Source organism: Chinchilla lanigera, unplaced genomic scaffold, assembly GCF_000276665.1.
Source record: "Chinchilla lanigera isolate Chin_1 unplaced genomic scaffold, ChiLan1.0 scaffold00006, whole genome shotgun sequence".
Classification (NCBI taxonomy): Eukaryota; Metazoa; Chordata; class Mammalia; order Rodentia; family Chinchillidae; genus Chinchilla; species Chinchilla lanigera.
In genome coordinates, this window is record NW_004955407.1 from 7,858,985 (window position 1) to 7,875,652 (window position 16,668).

Consider the following 16,668-nt stretch of genomic DNA (forward strand, 5'->3'; position numbering starts at 1 on the left):
ATTATGTAAATCCTGAAAAAGAGAACAAATATTAAAATAATTATATATTTACTGGACTACCATGCAAGTATTATTTATAATGTTATGAATACTGACAAAATTTACAATTATATACAGCAATGTTATCAGGAAACTCATGGTATAAATATTGTAGTTAACATAATGGCTCTCTGTGTGATAACAAGAAGGTATCATTTGATCCTTTATGCCTTTCAGTTTTTTGATTCTCAGCTCCAGATGGAAGGACCCTAACACTGGCTGTGGCTAAGTGGGCTTATATGAACGTAATGTATGAAAAAAACCAAGAAATTCATAGCTGAATGGATAACTTTTAGGGTAGTATGATGACAAGTAATTCAAATGTTTTCTTTAAATTTTTGTATCCTTTAAAATACATATGTCTTATTCTTGTAATAAGAAAGGAAACACTATTACAAAGAAAAATACTTGATAATAGTGAATGTAACTTCAAATCTAAAAATTAATTTAATTTTTAACTATTAAATAAAATCAAGGGGCAGGGACGATACTTGGTTGCAAAAATGCATTTTAGAATTAAACTGATCTGACTTTCATGTTCAGTTCTATCTCCTTGCACTTTAGTGCTTATAGTATTTCACACTCACAGTTGCTTTCAAATGCTTGCCGCTTTTATTATTACTATAAAATGTTACATAAGCTGGGTGGTGCACATCTGTAATCCCAGCATTCAGGAAGCTGAGGCAGGAGGATCACTAGGAGTTTGAGGCCAGCCTGGGCTACAAAGTGAGTTCAAGGCCAGCCTGAATTACATAGTGAGACCTTGTTTCAAAACATAAAAAAAAGGTCATTTAACAAAATGAATCATCTATAAGTGATCACATATTTTACACTTTTTAATCATTTTCTGTGTACTTCTTTCAAACAAGGTAAAGATAGTACAAATAATCATCTTTATTGATACATAATTAAATATTTCTCAGATGCCAAAATGAATTTGTAGAAAGGTATATTTCCTCAATTTATATTATGTTTTTTTACCTAATGTATTGTAGAGTGATGGAAGAGACAACCAATTCTCATGACAATCTCAATTTTATTTATCAGATTTGGGAAGCTATTAAAGATTAAACTCAGGATCTCATACACTCAGGGCAACTGCTCCACCACTGAACAATACCACTAGCCCTGCCTCATATTCCTACTTCTCTTCCTATGAATGTGCTCAAGTACACAAAAAGTAATATTTAAGCCTACTGATTTACATGTAATCAGACAAAAAAAGGGATCTTTCCATGTGGCAAAAATAAGAATATATTTGAAGTTTAAAAGTATGTATGAGTTTATGGTATTCCTTTAGAATTTCAGCAAATCAACATTATAGGAAAACTAATTATAATTATTGTTTTCTTATTTAAAGGAAGATATTGGTTCTGACTTAGCTCCATTACACAACAAAAACTGCATTTAATAGAAATATGACCTACTTGAGGCCTTGAAGCATATTTCCTATTTCTCATATAGCTGAAAATATAACAATTATATGTAAATATTTTACCTGAAAATAAGACTCTCAGATACTATGCTTTCTAAAATCTCATAACATAATTGAATTTCATTGTTAAATCCAAAATATAAAATAAACGTTGCAATTAGCAATCTCCACTTTATTTTAAAGAGAAAAAATGGTTAACATAACAATAAACAGATTTTCAAAGCAAGCTAATGGGACAGTTACAATTGTTGATACATTGTGTATTGCTGTCTTCCTCATAGTTATGAAGAGTAGAAGATATACGGTGATATTCACTTTACTATGTAATGTGGCATAATGCATTAAAGAAACAAAGTTATAGCACAAGGGATAATGGGAGTGAAGTATATGTTGAGTCTTCTCAAGATTAACATCTTTCAATTGTGTTGCTTTGTTACATAACTGCAATGAAAAACATACTCAACTGAATGGATTGAAGATATATCATGTTTTCAGGAAAAATATTTTAATTTCAGCATTTTAAAACCACATAATCTTAGACATGCATTTCGAACTGTAGTCATGTAAAGAATTATACTTTGTATTAACTGAATCTACTTCACAAGGCTATTTGGCAAAAAAAAAAAGTAAAAGTGGCTTTATAGAAAGTTTTTGTTGTTTTTATGATCAGAAATATATCATCATGAAGAAACATTTATTAAAATTCTCACCCTTAAGCACATATTATATCAATATGAAAAACACTTATTTTCCTCTTACAAATTTATTAGGTAAAGCCAAATACAGAATAGCAATAAGAAAAAATTTTAGGATAGCCCTCTGCTTAAGTGTATTTTTAAATTCCTAAAATTTTCTTAGATTAATGATTTAAATGTTTGGAAATACATTTGGCTTTACTTAGTCAATAAGGTTAGTTTTGTTTGGCAGACTTTGAGGTAGCAATAACATCTCATTAGAAGGCTGAGTTATTTTAACTTCTGATTGTCTTTTGTCACGTGTTCTCCATTTCTAAAAGGTAAGTTTAAAACAGTAGCTCTTCCCTGAGCTAGCAATACGTTTATAAACTCGTTGCATTAGCATAAATTCATTAATTATACTTAACATAAAAATTAGTTTAAGTACCTTTTATATTCTGAGAATCTACTGCATAGCTATTGCCTTTTGGAGTTTGGGCATCTGATGTTTTCATTTTTATTTTTCATTGTTACATGTGTGTGTTGCATAATGATTACATTCCTTGTGTGGAGCTGGTCCCGGGAATGATGCATCTTAATTCTTTTGTTCATCCTCTTTCCCTTCCCCACTTCTCATCCACCTCACATTTGAACAAAATCTTTCTCCCTACTTCCTATAATCTATCTTTTGTTTTGTCCTTTATTTATACTTTGGGTTTCTCATAAACAAGAAACCATACAGTATTTAAGCTTGTGTCTGATTTAATTCAATTGATCTTATGGTGTCAAAATGCATACCTTTTCCTACAAATGACTCAAGGCTACATACATGCAGAAGATTGAAGATAGACTCATCTGTCTCATTATATAGTAATCTAAAATAAAAATACAGTGGTACCTAGATTCAAGAACTTAATTTGTTCCATAACTTTGGAAAAAAACAGTCACATTTTTGTTTGTTCAGGACAGATGGTCATGGCATTTTTTTCACTTGATGTAGAGTTTGCAAAGAAAAACAAAATTTTGTAAAAAACTTTTCTTCCTGAACCCAATTGTTCACAAACAGTACAGTCAAGTTACCACTGATCAAGTTGTAAATGTTTTAAGAGAAACACTTAATTTGTTGGAAGATAAAATTGCTAAAACTCTTGAAGACATAGGATAGGCAAAGACTTTCTGAACAGAACCCTGGTGGCACAAGGCATTGTACAAAGAATCAAAAAAATGAGATCATATCAAATTAAAAATGTAACAAATGAAACAAACAACAGAGTGAAGAGAAAATCTACAGGATGAGAAAAAACATTTTTAAAAGATATTATGGATAAATAATACTAATATATAAAATATATAAGGAACACCAAAAAAATTAAACCTCTTCAAATAAAAGAATTAGAAGATGGGAAGTGAAATGAATACATGTGCTCAGAAGACATACCAGATAGAAACACATGAAAAACTGTTCAGCATAGCAAAACACCAGAGAGATGAAAATGAATTCCACACTGAGATTCCACCTATCTCCAAAAGTAGGGCTATCATCTGGATATCAAATAATACCAAGTCCTAGTCAGGCTGTGAAAAAAAAAAAAAAAAGAAAAAAGAAAAAAGAAAAAAGAAAAAAAAAATTCATCATTTCTTTTCTGTTGGGTGGGAATGTAAACTGGTGCAATCACCATGAAAATCAGCATTGATTCCCCAAAGAAGCTAAAATTCCTTTTGACTCACCTATTCACCACCTAGGTATCACCTCATAAGTGTTAGAGACACCATATTTCATACCCATGTTCATCCATTTTTATTGCAGCACAAGTCATAAAAGCTAAATCTTAGAAGTGGCCTATATGTCCATTAACAGAGTGAATAAACAGGGGCTGGGGATTTAGCTCAGTGGCACAGCACCTGCCTGGCAAGCTCAAGGTCTCGAGTTTGATTCCTGGTACCAGAAAACAAACAAACAAACAAAAAACAGGAGTGGATAAACAATTTGGTATTTATAAACAATGGAGTACTACTCTTATTAAAAATTTGGGGTATTTCAAATATTTTTCCATTCTTTTGATATTTCACACTAATGTGAAAATACCTCCACTAACATTCAAGTCATTACTTGACGGCTTCCATTTTAAGTACCATGTTAAGAAAAATCTCACATTACTCTATCAAGTTTGAAACCAATTTTATATTTCAAAAAACAAAATTTTATGATGAATTTACTATGCTACAAAAATAATATTGAGTAAATATCATCATGTTTAAACATGTGAAAATTAAGTCCCCAGTAAGCGCGTATGTTAATTGTCTGTTCATCAGGGGACATTCTCACTGTGATGGAAATAATAAGCAATTGTTGAGATTTGCCTATTCAAATCAAGACATGTCTGACTGCATTCTAAGCAAGTCTTAGGAGATATGTTCCTGAAACATCTTCTATAAAGAAATGAATGAAACTTTAATTTTGAATATTTGAATTGAAAAAACTGCAACCTCTCCCTGAAGACCTCATATCTAGGTAGATCTATACCAAACAGGTTATTACAGGCAAGAGCTGACATGACAAATACGGACCAAATAAAAGCAAAGGTTTACACAAACAACTCTCAGTATCCCCTTTATCGCCTATCACCTTGAAGGAAAATTTTGAATTACAGCTTGATATTGTCTGTAGTGCTATTTCCTTTCAAAAGGACAAAATATCAGGAATTAACATTTTACTATACTTGCTAGTATCTACCAGTTACCTAACTTGTTTTCTCCACCATGAGCCCGCTCACTTTCTTCTGGCTATCTCAAGATTTCCTGGGGAAAACATCGCATAAAGATAAGCAAAGAAAGCAAAGAAATCCAAGGGCAAAATGAATTTTCTGTCCATTCACTTCACAGTTGTAATTTCTTAAATTATAATAATGCTATTACTGGTTTCAGTTTTAAAAACTAAAATTGATGCAGATTTTTGGACAACAGAAAATTTCTAAGCTCTTAAGTGGATAGACTGTCACATGAACTAAAAGACTGATTAAATATAAAAAAGAAAATGTATGGGAATTTTTACAGTCTTGTTGCAACACAGCAGTTTCTCAGTTTGGGGGAAAGGTATGTATAGGAATTATAGGTCCAGATATATTCCCTGCTTTTAAGATGATATCTGTAAGTTCCTAGGACAGAAAGTCCTGTGGGTCAATTTTGTTCTCCAAATGAGTTTCCAGTCCTGTATGGTTTCATCTGTCTTCATCTTGCTATCACTGGCACACTGGTTTATTATTAATACAGCTTAGATGTGCTACATAGTGCTTTTCTTTATTCTGCACTTCAGTCGATGTGATTCCTTGCACCTGCAATGCTTTCCCTTTCCCCATCTCATCTTCTCTGCACCGCTTTTGCTGAAGTTTCAAGATATGGCCACCTGCACATCACCTGGCAAATACCTACTTTCTTAGTAATCAGCCATAAGAGACAAGCTTCAGTAATATATTCAGTCTGCAAATCCAGGCAAAGGCCTCTCTAAGGATTTTAACATGGACTAGGGATTTGCAAATTCACAGATGCAAAAATGTCTTATAATATGTTCTTATGGCTTACAACGTTCATACTGTTTTAATTGAATATAACATGTAATAATGCCACTGTTGCACAGAGAATGACAAGTGAATACTATAATGTATAACTCAAATTTGCATAGCAAATTTGAGATTAAAATTACTTGAATTTCCATTTATCAGATGTATAACTAAATTATATTTCTATCAAATGCCATATATATACACACACATATATCTTTTTCCTCCAAAATATTTATTCAAAATATTATTGTAATAATATTTCATAACAAAAATTGTTGTCAAGGACAATACATAAAATTTATATTAGATTAAATTATTGGCTGCATTCCTTATGATAATTTTGTTGTATAATTAAAATTTATAAGCCAAAGCTAGAATTCAAAGATTAATTTCCAGGTAAGATTATGCCATATGAGCTATAAAAATATTATTATTTACAATACTATGTTAATAACTGAAAATGTACAATATCATTGGATTCTCAATAACTAGTATACAAAACTTTCTGTGTAAACATTAAAAACACAAATCTCAGCTATATGCTTTGAAATAGCAAATGTCTTTTAGTAAACTTAAAATTCTAATCAAAAGTTGGCCAATAGATATCTGCTATTTACAAACAATGGTCTTTCTGATTTGAATCTAATGCTATCAGAATCATTAGATTAAAATATTAATTTGGGAAAATAACTAAAAGTATAAATTGTCCAAACCTATGGAACTTTTCTGACATGTTGGTATAAAAAATCATTGTTAATTACATGATGATCATCATAAATAATTCTTAAAACACTACAGAAATTCTTGTAATTATGATAACTTGCAAATACGCAACAGCAAACAGCAAAAAATACCCAAAGCATAGAATGGCCACAGGAGCTTACATGTTAATGTATAAATGCTTTATATTTAGAATATACCTGTCTCATGTAATACGCTCAATAATATTCTGTGCAAAAATAATTTTTGATTGAAATATAATTGTTAATTTTTCTATTTCATTTTGCTCAATATTCTGAGTTAACCTACCTTTATCCAACTTCCAACCTGTGTCAATACTAACAGACATTTTTCTCATGTCTTCTCACAATGTACTGTGTGTATGTATGTACTATGTATGTATCTAAATCCCAGATTACAGGCAGCATAATCTAAGCCTTTCGCGTAGGTTTTGGCCGGCCATGTGAACCCTGAGTCCTGAAATTATAGAGGCCTTTAACTTCAAAGAACAATATAAATACAAAAATGAGGAAAACTCCTGAATGCCTCTCATATTCTATAAAAGCAGTCAGGAAGGCAAAACGTGCTGCTGCTGAACATTTCCATTCATCATATTTTCTCAGCAAAGTTCTGAAAACTATTACTCAACACTCCTGCACTTCAAAAGCAAATGCTCAAAAACTGAATACACTAAGAATTATTTCAGCAAAATAATACACTGTTTCATGATATAAAATGTTTTCCAGTCTAACTAAAATGATCAATTTTAGAAACAAAGGCCCTCATTTTTATAACCCAGTGGACCAGTAAAATAAAGCATGTTTCACCTATGTTATATTTAATACGTCTGTGGTTAGGCAATGGCTTCACCATGACACATATATGCCCTGTAGCTTTACTCGTAGCTTTTGTCTAACGAAGGCTTGGCTCTTAATTCAGGGGGCTCCTCAAAGATGTGGTACAAATTATTTATCATTTTCCTTTCAAATTCAGGACAGAAATAATATTTATTCCCTCTATGTCCCACAAGATATGAAACTTCCAATTATCAAATTTCTTAGCTGGCTATATAATTCCTCAGGGCCTTATTCCTACATGGGAAGACTAATTATGGTATAAATGTCAATTTTTTGAAAATTAATTTGTAAGATTTATGCAAGCTTAGAGGAAATAACAATTGGGTATTTCAAGCTTCATTTTTTGATTGACATATAATAATTATGCATATTTTGGAGGTATAATGTGCTATTTTGATATATGTATACATTGCATAATCATAGATTCAAAGTAATCAGCAAATCTATCATTTTAAAACTTTATTATTTCTTGGGGTTTGGAACTTCAAACTCCTCCCTTCTACCTATCCAGCAAGGTTCATTTCTAACTCACTCTATTGTGCAGCAGAACCTCAGAAATTGTTCCTCCTATCTGAATGCAAAATTATACCCATTGCCAAAATTTCTCCTCCCTAGGCTCTCATAATCACTGTTCTATATGCAAATTTATAAAGTCAAATTTTTAGAGCTGATTACTTTTCAATGCATACTTTTAACTTAAAGCAATACTTTTAAATTTCATCTGAAAGGATAAACAGGAGAAGACTGCTTTAATTTTGATGATCATGAAATCTATTTAAGCAAAGATAATCAAGTTTTCTGATACAAAATATTTCCATTTTGTTAATTATTATTAATGGATAAAGAAACTATGGTATTTATACACAGTAGAATACTAGTATTTCATAAAGATGAATAAACATGTATTTCTCATTTGTAGGGAAGTTTTCAATATTAGAATTCAAAATCATTGATTTTTAAAATTCCATAAAAATGGGCAACAAACAACAGACTTAGAGAAGATATACTAACCTAGATATGGATGAAAATGTATGTGTGTATGTATATGTGTGACTGGGTATGTATTCATGTGTACTCTATAGCAAGACTTACAAACAAATAAAAATAAACATTTTAATTAAAAAAAAACTTTCAATTGAAAATCAGTGTCATAATGAATCTAAGATGAAGACCCTAGTGAAAACTAATGCAAAAACTGGATCTATAATAAAATATTTGAATAACTAATGTTAGGATTATGAAGAAATTTATTAAATAAAAAATTTACCTGCTGATTATTTTATAGTATAAATGATAAAGTATTGGAAGCACTGAAAACTTTCATTTAGGAAAAAAGAAGAAATTAAAAGTGCAGTGTTCCATATCAATACCAATAAGTAAATATTTTTTATGACATTTTCAGTTACCAAATTTTGCTCTTTCCTGTATGTATGTACATAGACACATGTTTATACACCTATGTTCATATTTCAATCATTATTAAAATGATGAAAAATACATTTAATATATCTTAATGTCTGCTAAAAAGAACTTCAACCTTAAACCTTACTAAAAAGAAAGCTGCATAATTATCAAGTATATGTATGTTTTTTGTTTTTATGAATAGACATACTTTTTGACTGAGTAGTTCATCTCTAAATGACTTTTGAGATTCAGATTTAATATTTAGATAAGTAGATAGTAAAACTCTAAATTGTATGTATATTAAGAATAATGAAAGTCTCAATGCAAATGGAGAATATTCTATTGAAACTGTAGTAAAGGTCACATCTTCACAAAACTAATATTTATTGGAGGAAATATCTAAACAATAGAGTACCCAGTCTCCTACTTGGTTACCCTTTCAGTGCATACAATAGCGTTTAGGAAGAATGTGACTTAGTTTATGTGAGCACAGGTAAGACTCATGCAGTGGAATTCCTTGGTGTTGTCTATGTAGTATTTGTTTTGCGGGCACACAATGGAAGATTTATTGCATCCTGGATTTTTCGATCAAGATGTCATAAGAAGGTTTGGGATGCCAAACAAAGGTGCAATGTACTGTTTATATCCCTTTGAGGAGCCCATAATTGGGCAGTGCCTAGTACAGCTGCAGGTGTGGAGATGCAGATAAGACCTTAGAGAGGCAGAGAAAGATGTGATGTGTAACATCTGCTAGGAAAAATATAGGTAGCATGCAAAGGCAGCGCAAAAGAGCAACCAGATGGTATGGGACTAGCGAAGCCATAAAGGCATGGATGCCCAAATGTTTAGACCTCACATCTGAATAAATGGCCCAAAACACTGTACTTAGACATGTAGGTGTTAGTTTTTTGTCTTGGTAGACTTAGATATTACTTTGGGCCAATTACTTTTTTCTACTTCCATATTCCTACCATTAGCATTGGGAATGCTGCACTGCCTAGCCCAGTAGTCTATTCATAGTTTGAAAATCTGTAACATGTTTGATTTTTGCAAGCTCAGAGCTGTAAGTTTGCCTTGAGTCTCAAATAAGGCTTTGATCTTTTAAGTTAAGGGATTACAGAACTGAGGATTCTAACTACTGAGAATGAAACAATCACATTTTTGTTTATGAGAGGGACACGAGTTTTAGGGAGACGGATCAGGAAACAATAATTTGGCTTTAGTTTGTTCTCTGGAACTCAAGCAAGATTTCAATATCTGAAGTCCATGCTAATGGTTTTAAAGACTTGAAATTTAATCTATGGTGTTGAAGGTTGGGGCCTTCGGTAAATGGTCAGATATTCACTTCAGCAAGATCATTAGGGTGTTGCTTCCATTACTGAGCACTGTGGGATTATAAGCAAAGGAATGCCCACACTGGCACAGAATGATAGGCATGCATTCAAGCATAACGTGATGAAGCCTAGGGACACACTTGCAAGAACCTGACCGTAGTCTTTCCTTCATGCCTCACAAAACTATGAGATAAATACCCTTCTTTATAAATTAGTCTGCTTGAAATAATTATGAAAAGCTAATTAAAAGTAGGGATATAAAAGAAAATATGAGGGGGGTTGTAGTAAGGTATGAACTAAAAACTAGAGTTTACAACAAATTGCAGAAAATCCTGCATTGAAAAATAAGATGTAGCATTTCAAGCAGCATAGGAAAAGTGGATTGCCTCAGTCTCCATAGATAGTGAAAAGCAGAGCAATGCACTAGACTGGAGGACACTCACAGAAGTCACCATCACTTCAGTCTTTTTGCAGCAGAAATCTTCACATGTGCATGCATCTGTTGACCCAGTATACTAGGGTGTGTGCACAGACACAGGCAGCTGTCAACAGTAATTAAGGATATGGAAATAGGTTAATATTAAAGAGCTGACAGATGAGGTAATATATAGAAAATAGTCACTAGTTAGTTTGTCCTTAGGGAAAGAAAAAGTTTCAGAAGAGAGACAGAAGTAATTTGAATTTGCAATTTAGAGAAATTTGAAAAGACTTTGATAAATGCTTACATTATCACCAAATGAGCATTAGAAATAAAACTGTTTTTAACAAATAATATTCCATATGCTAAAAAGCACTTTATTATTCTTTGCTTCTTGTTCTTAGTACTGGTTATGTAGTTTTTACAAGAACTTTTAATTTATGTAGTAATTGGTTCAAATAAATCTGTTTTAACTTATAAAAATTCAAACAGACAAGGTAGTCTAATTGCTTAGCCTCAAGGTGAGGACTTGCAGAAGTACAACCTGTTGGAAGAGATTACCTCATCAGGAAAGATTATTTGTCAATGGAATTAGTACCCATGTAAAAAAGGATCCTGGAAAGCTCTTTTCTCCCTTTATGCCCTATGAGGGCATGGAGAAAAGAGGCTATCCTTGAACTGGTAAGCAGACCCTCAGCAGATATTGAATCCACTATTGAATCTAAAAACTGTGAGAAATGAAATGCTGTTGTTTGTAAGCCACAGATTTATTGTATTTTGTTATGAAAGTTTTGCTAATTAAAACAACAATAAGAAAACCCATAAGGGAGTACCCCTGGTTTGGGGTTTTGGAAAGACGTTGGGTGATAGCTTTTAGCAGCTTCCCAATCACCAACTGCTTTTAAGAAATGCATTGAGAAGACAGTGTCTTCTTTTCTCAGAAGCAGAACCTATGGGGTTGTTAGTATTTGAGATGCAGTGACTTCTGTCCTGTTTGAAATAATGAGGGGCTTTCATTATATCCAAGTCTTTTGAATTTCCAGTTGAGATTGTTTGGGCAGTAAGAAGGGCAAAACCAACAGTAAGAAGGTCAGATTCGGACTGAAAAACATCATGATCATCTACAAAGATAATATGGAGCTAAGAGTTTATTAGGAGAGAGCAAGGCCACAGATAAAGCAACACATGAATGAAGAAAATCCCCAATTTAGAAAATGTTATGGAAACTTGTATGCAGTTAGCTGAATAATCTCTGTAGCACTCCCCACATCAGAAGCAACACTGATATTGGTGATTAGGCGGAGGACAGGTATATAGCTTTATACTCATACTCATTAGTTATTTGATATATTTCTGTATTCCAGTCTGCCATTGCTGTTCTCATTAGACTTACAAACAAAGTCCTAAATGTGACCCTCAAGAAACAAAGGACCACTTTGTCCTTTTATGTCCTTTTATGCCCTTTCATGTCTACCTGTATGACATTCTTTGAAGGTTCTTGTCATGTGACAGGAATTCTTTAAGGGATTGAATTTCAGCAAGTAAAATAATAAACTTCCTACCTCAGCTGGGCATGGTCATGATTGTAGTCCTAGCACTCTGAGGGTTGAGGCAGGAGATTCAGAAGTTTAAAACTATTCTGGCTAATTTAGTATCCTTGTCTCAAATTTTTAAAAAAGAGCTGAGGATGTAGCTTAATTCAAAATGGGTGTACTTCAATATATGTGGCTGGGGCTCCATCCGCAGCACTAAAAGTTCCATCCTACCTGAGCGTGGTAGGGCAGTTTCTCTTATCACATTTATATAATACTTTATGATTTAATAAGAAAAGTATTTGATTTTTAAATGGAAAAATCTCTGCAGGAGAATAAATACATAAATTTAAATGATTGTTTTATTGCTAACACCTACATTTTAAAAGTCCTTTACATTACAATTGTTTCTAGCTTTGTGGCTTAAGTAATGCCTTCTGCAGAAAGTCCATATACTCACACCTTCCTCCTTTGCCTGCCCTTTATTCTTTTCAAAGACCCCTCATGAAAACCCCTGTAGTACTCCAGGGTCACTACTCATTATGGTAAATACAGACAAAAAAGTCTTGTCATCCTATAAAACCTTTCAGTTCCTGAAAGCTAAAATTTAATTCCATGTGCAAATTCAAATATAACTCAAGAATAGAGCAGCTTCTCTATGTAGTTGATAGGATTATAACAAAAGGGTAGAAGAATTGATTTTCAACTGAAGTGAGAAATTACATTAACCTTAACCTTCACTGAGAAGTACATGCTGGTGTACCAGAAAGACTGTGTAGCTTCTTTTTAGTTATCAGAGAATTCAACCTACCAACATCTTTTGCTAAGACACTGTAGTAATATGGGAGAAAGAGTGTGTGATCGAGACAAATGTGATTCTATGATACAGTGGTTACAAGAGTTGATTGGTATTTTCACTGATTCAGACTTCCATCATGATCAAGTGTATCCAGATGGTATAAACAAAGTGGATTAAATGGAAGTTTTTGAAAAACAGAAAATATATCTATAATGCCACTCAATTATTTATGTTCTTTATTTTAAAAGATATTATTAAAACTATACTATTTGAATTGTGGATATATATTTTCATTATTGTGGTTGTTCCAAGAGAATGGTTGTCCCAAGATACTGTCCAACTGCAGAAAAACTGCACAGCACCATTTTGAGGGATAGCTGGTGTCTCAAAGAACAGCGGCAGCCTCCCAGGATACAATCCCTTTTTAGTACCTCTTTTCCTTAAGTAGTCAGAGCTTGAGAGCAGTAGCTGAAATGAAGCACATGCTTCTTCAATAATGAGGAAGAAACAACCAAGACAGCACTCCTTATTCTGTAAGGTGATCATTATTCTTGCAAGGATATTGCCAAATAACAAGACCTCCTGTGGATCTATGTTGATTAGCGTTTGTGGTGTTTGAGAAAAGATAATCGTACTGGCCCAAAGAATGGAGCTCAGAGAGAAAAACACACGTGAATACGACAGATGCTGCACTGCAGTTGAGTGGGGAGAAGGGAACTATTCACAAATCAAGTCAGGACAAGTGGTTAGCCATGTGTTAAAGACTATCCTAACTCTCATCTTATGCAAATAATATCAATTAAAGGAGGATTAAATTCTTAATTATGAAAATCAAATTCTTGGATGAAATATTAAAGGAAAATATTTAACTATTGAGATTGCCTAACAAATCACAAAAAGAGGGCTATCTATAAGACCGATAAATTTAACTGTGTTAAAATTAAGAGTTTATACTCATGATGAAGAAGCCCAAGAACATTTTTTAAATAGCCATAAGTTGAGAAAAGGTATTACCCACATGAAGCATTTCATGAGAGTTCTTTACCTTTCAAGATATTACTTTTTTATTTAGAGAGGCTGTTAGATTAAAACTCAATGCCATATCATCTTAAACTTTAGACATTTCTGTCTAGCAACTAGGTTTTGTGTCTGACACTTGGAATATAATAAAAGTATACAGAAAACTATGCAGAACATATACCCCAAGGTTTATATTTAAAATCTGATTTTGAAATACGTGTTTATAACTTCATAAATCTTTGGGTTAGCAGGATGCTGGCCGTATTCTCAGGCAGTTGGTGAAGGGAGAAATCACCCTGTGCCTATTGCACCTGTTCCTTGTTTAGCAGTCTAGAAAATTTTCCTTTTTGTATGAATTAGCTTTGCAATGTGGAGAGGGCTCAGCTGCCCATATAGCTGAAAAAATCAACCTATGTTGATCTCATTTTAGTCTAATATTTTTTTGAAACTGACATGTCTATTTACACAGTGTGATGTCCATTACATGACTGCCTAGATGAGGCTGGGTACATATTTTGTTGAACAATAAGATTGTGAGCCTTACAACATTTAATTTGTAAAGTTTATGAATTCTAAGTATGGTCAATGCTCAAAGAACAACATTTGATGTATTTAAAATTATTTCCAAGCTATAGAAATTAGTACCATTCTATCATTGTTTAGCTAGTATAATTTACACCTACTGATAAATGATTAATAATAACCATCTCCATAGAATATGTCTAAATTTCAAATTTTGTTCAGCACTTCTATATCTCCTATTATATAACATGAAACTAAGTACATGAAAGGAAACTGATCAACATGTTTTAAATTCTTGATTATTTAATACCCTAAATAAAACTATAAATAGATATTGACCCTTATTGATAATTAAGTCAATTGGTTTATAGTATTTTCTCACTTTGGCAAGTGAATAAATTACTCTGAAGGGTGAGAACAGTTGAAAAACTGTATAATAACAAAACTGCTGGCATAAAGGAAAGCCTACAAGGAGCAAGTCCTAGCATTAGATAAAAGAGAAATGTAATATAAATAATTATTACCCTGACACTAATAATGCATAGCACTGTGCAGTTTTCCAAGTGTATTCACATATATTATTTGATTAGCAAAGGATTTTAACTTCATAAATCTGTCTCTTTCTTCATTTGAATGCTGGTCATGTTTACCACTGCCTAAACAATCTCATCACCATCTAAGACAGTGTCTTACTCTTCACACTTGTGGTACTTCATGTAGTTCTCTTTTCCTATCTCAGCGTACTATCTTATTCAAGCTCACATCCATTTTAATGTCTTTCAAATCTGTGCTTTTAGCATACATATAAGAAATAACTGAAAAATCAAACCCTCCTGAAAGTAAATTCCAAAATGTCACATAGTGGATTCATTCTCCATCCTCCATGAGAGACATCCTAAAAATAATTACTTACATTGTATGTTTTCCTCAGATAGCAAACCCCATAAAATCTGGTTGTGCAATAAAGCATTCACATAAGTAGCATCTGGAAATTTAACAATTTATGCCTTAGCTTTATTGAAATATTTTACTTGAAAATAAATGATATTCCAAATATAATCAAGAATGTGACAAAACAGTAACTCTATTTCTGTAATCAATAATTACTTTTGAGAGACTATTTAACATTATTTATTATTGAAAGAACTTTTAAAATTTAATTATCATGATAGGTGAATAAAGCCCAAGGAATGCTAATAGATTTAAAATCCTTATTAAAGAATAATTTACTTGGGTCTGTAGATTCTATTTGCTTTGATTTGTCACTGCATAAGACAAAGACCTCATTAAAAAATCAAAGAAAAAATAATGATGCTTTGATGAGCTATTCATCAACAAAAGCCACCAACAAAATGTGCTAATTTATGCACAATTTAGAGCACACAGGTACTAAAATACAAATACTGTTAATATTACAACAGACCAAAGAAACCTTACCCAGGAATTTGGGGACCTCAAAATCCATGGATGCCAATTCTTGTTATTGACAAGGTACCTGTTTACAGACATTTCCTCCCACTGCCACAAAGGTTACTGATGTTAACCTCATTAGTCAGCTGAAGTAACCAAGGCACAGAAAGGTTAAAAATCTTGCTTAAAACATATAGCTACTGAGCATAAAAACTGGAACTCAAACCCAGATGATTTGTCTTCACTGTCTGTGCTTGTCTCTTTACCCAGACTTTGGTAGCTTGATATATACCTAGATGATTTCCTTGGCATAAAATTTCTACCATTGCCATATTGACACAGGCATGCAATTAATTAGCTTTATAAAGGGAAAATAATTTAAATGTTCTGGTAAATTAAATTTATCTAAAAGCCACATATTCTAGAAAAGTCTGTATTTTATATATGCACTCAAGGGAAGCATGATACTTATTATAAATAAAATTAAATGCTCATAGATAACTTTAAATCCTGTAATTACATTATTTCTACTTGCTCACATTATTGAATATGACAGGATTAATCTGTTTATCAACCTATATGGTGGTAGAACCAACAAATACAAAATATTTATGGTCTTTGACTTTATTCAGATGTTTTATATACATTATAGTCTTGAAGAATTTTGATAAACTTTCAATCTAGTGCACTCAGCAAAGTCACAATACTTCACTGTAAAAATTAAAAGTTGTATAAAATTGCTGGGTTTTTTTCTTTTTTTCTTTTTCTTTTTTTCTGGTACTGGGAATCAAACTCATGACCTTGCACTTGCCAGGCAGGCACTGTGCTGCTGAGCTAAATCCCCAGCCCCAAAATTGCTAGTTTTATACATGAAAAGTAAGAGACATACAGTATTGAGCAAATGAAAATAATTCATTGAAACACTCTACTGTAAATAAGAAAGA